The sequence below is a fragment of the Thermobia domestica genome, chromosome 3 (assembly GCF_964235325.1).
Source record: "Thermobia domestica chromosome 3, izTheDome1.hap1.1, whole genome shotgun sequence".
Taxonomy (NCBI): Eukaryota; Metazoa; Arthropoda; class Insecta; order Zygentoma; family Lepismatidae; genus Thermobia; species Thermobia domestica.
The window spans coordinates 76,156,666-76,159,590 of record NC_137456.1 but is presented as its reverse complement, the minus strand read 5'-3'; positions in this window follow the sequence as shown (position 1 = coordinate 76,159,590).

The window sequence follows — 2,925 nt, the reverse complement described above, 5'->3', positions numbered from 1 at the left end:
TATGGCCAGAGTCGTTCGTGATGTTCTGTGTATTCTGTAGCCAGATGGTGAGAAAGAGAACAAATTTCTGACATTACTAACAAATTTAGCTTCTTACCTGCTCAGAGCTGGAGATGTATTAAAAGCGTTTTGTCGTAAGTTTATTCCGGTAATATGTACCGGTATTCTTCATGGAATTCATAAAATTGCAGAAGAAATAACGAGGCCAATTTCCAAATGCTAACCAACTTATTTCTTCTGTAAAAAATAGTTGTTGTAAAAGCTCCATCCAGAGTAGTTTCCTTTAGAGAAATGTTGTCTGGAATACTATTACCTCCAAAACAAATACTACCAGGATGGGGAACATGGATCAAAGTAGCACTGTATTATAGCCAACATTTACAAGATGCCAAAAGAGCACTAGACTGTTTCGAACCACAAGAAGCTAGATGCATACAAGAAGCAAGGAATGCATGCAGTGCTGACAATATTGAGTCCAATCAAGCTTCTATTAGTGCTCATTTTCGGTCACTGTCCAAGACAATCACTCGTTTAGAAGAACAAGGTTTACCGCTTTCGACTGGAGCTCTTTAATAGTGTTGTAAAACAAACTCCTCCTGGGCAAGTTCGAAAAACTTTTTTTTTTTTTTAAAAAAAAAGGCAGCATCAGCAACAGCAAGAAACCCAGGACTAAAATTGTTGCAGAATATAACTTGAGTACTAAGTGGTGTATTAACTCAAATTTTTGAAGAGTATTGTTCTGATGAAATAGCATTACTAAAATTCTGTCCAACTACAAGTTGTACTGAAACAAACATGCTTTCAGACAAACGTAAAAGTTTTCTCCTAGAAAGTATTCAAAAACAGATTGTAATTTATTGCAACCGCTTACGATCAAAAGTGCAGAAATAAAGTGTATTCTGTGCAGCATATTTGAAACGCTGAAATAGATATTCCGTTATTTATTTCGTTATTCGTGGATTTCGTTATTTATTTGGTTAGCTTATATGTTTCCTTTAAAGCATATTTCACAATTTTAAGTGTATATCCTAAAAGTTTAGTTTGCATATTTAGGCAAATTTTAGTGTATACCGATCCGCCTTCTACTCATGAGTGATGAAATATGGATAGCCTACTACAGCGATGTGCGAAAAAGTGAGAGGAAGCTCCCCAGTCCTTTGCAAAGCCCACACTGACGCCCAGGATGTTATGCTGTGTGTTTGGTGGGATTGGAGAGGCATCGTCCATTATGAACTGTTACCGCCAGGCAAAATGATAGACTGGGACCTGTATTGTCGATAATTAGTATCGAGTGCATCTAGCAATCCAAAAGAAACGACTCAGACTGGTCAAGAAAAAGGTTGCCGTATACCACGCTGAAAACGTCAGACCACATATACCTTTAACGGAACGTCAGAAATTGAAAGAACTTCGATGTGAGATTTTAATGCACCAATCTTGTAGCCCGGATCTCGCACCTTTAAATCATCATTTGTTTCAATCTTTGCAGAATTTCCAGAGTGGTGTTAAGTTAGTTTCAACAGAAGTCTGGAAAAAACATGTGTCACAGTTTTTGACCAAAAACCACAGAATTTCTATAACGACGGGATTAGGGTGTTATCAGAAAAATGACAAAAAGTCGTCGAACAAAATGGTGCATATATGATAGTTTTATTTTAATTCTACAATGATAAGAAGCATGTGATTTTTACAATTTCTTTCAATTAATTATATTAGTCTCCTCATTCGCGCAAAACTTGGTCGGCGTGGTAGTCTAATTGGAGATGATCAAATCTATTCCATAATGTTATTTTCAAATAACGATAAATAAAATATCAATTTTGACCTCCGAAAGCTCAATAGTTTTTAGACAACCGCATAATCAACCAAAGATCCATCAATCTGTATTAAATGAGTGGGTCCGGATCCCTCTACATTATTTACTTCAAGAAAATGGTCAATATTTAGAGGAGCACTACAAATCACTATGTTTCCCAAAAGGGTAGGATTTATCCACTATTCCTCTTCCCAGAATTCCAAATTGTACTTCCTTATAACATTCCTCAGTTTCGGAGTTTAAGCGAAAAAAAATCTGCATCATTACATCCTGTTCTTCAGTTTTCTTTCTTTCCCTTCCAAGAAAAAAACGTCTTTCTTCCTAGCTTGCTTTTTCTTATTTTTCGTTTTCCTTCCCAATACTTCAGAAATATCATGAACGTACGTACCGCAATCCATCTCTAGCCCACTTTTTTCAATGAAAGAACTAGCAAAGAAAAATAAAAGAAAAAGCCTTTGTTAAGTGCTATTTGAAAGCACGCGCGATGTTCCATTTAGATTTTTTTTTAATTCTAAATTTGGAGAAATAGAGCAGAGAAAAGAGACACTCTTTGTCTCTCTTGATCTCTTGAAATTTAAAAAAATGATCAATTAACGTTATGAGAGAAGAATTACAAAATTTTATTCTGTTTTCTTCCTGTTTTTTAAAAAAATGAAAATCCTGCTAAATTGGGAAGATCTTCTTAGTATTGCTCTTCACAGCATTTCCAGTTTTTTTCTCTGTCTGAATCGAAAGGGGAAAAATTTTAAAAGGAGATTCACTGCCATTGTGTCAAGTAGACAATTAGAGAAATCTACTTTCATGCTGTAGTTTTATAATAAGAGAAGCATAATAACAGTGAATTTTTAAACTTTGAATAACGTAACAACTACCAGCAGTATTTTGTTATCTATCTATCTATCTATCTATCTATCTATCTATCTATCTATCTATCTATCTATCTATCTATCTATCTATCTATCTATCTATATTGCCCGTTCTTCGCATGGGGAGAAGAGTAGGTTTCACGTTGGACATAAAAGGCAATAGCGGAAGTGTCACTATTCGTCTCGGCAACCCCGAAAAATATCTAATCGACACTAATATCGGTCATTTTGTATCATTTTTAT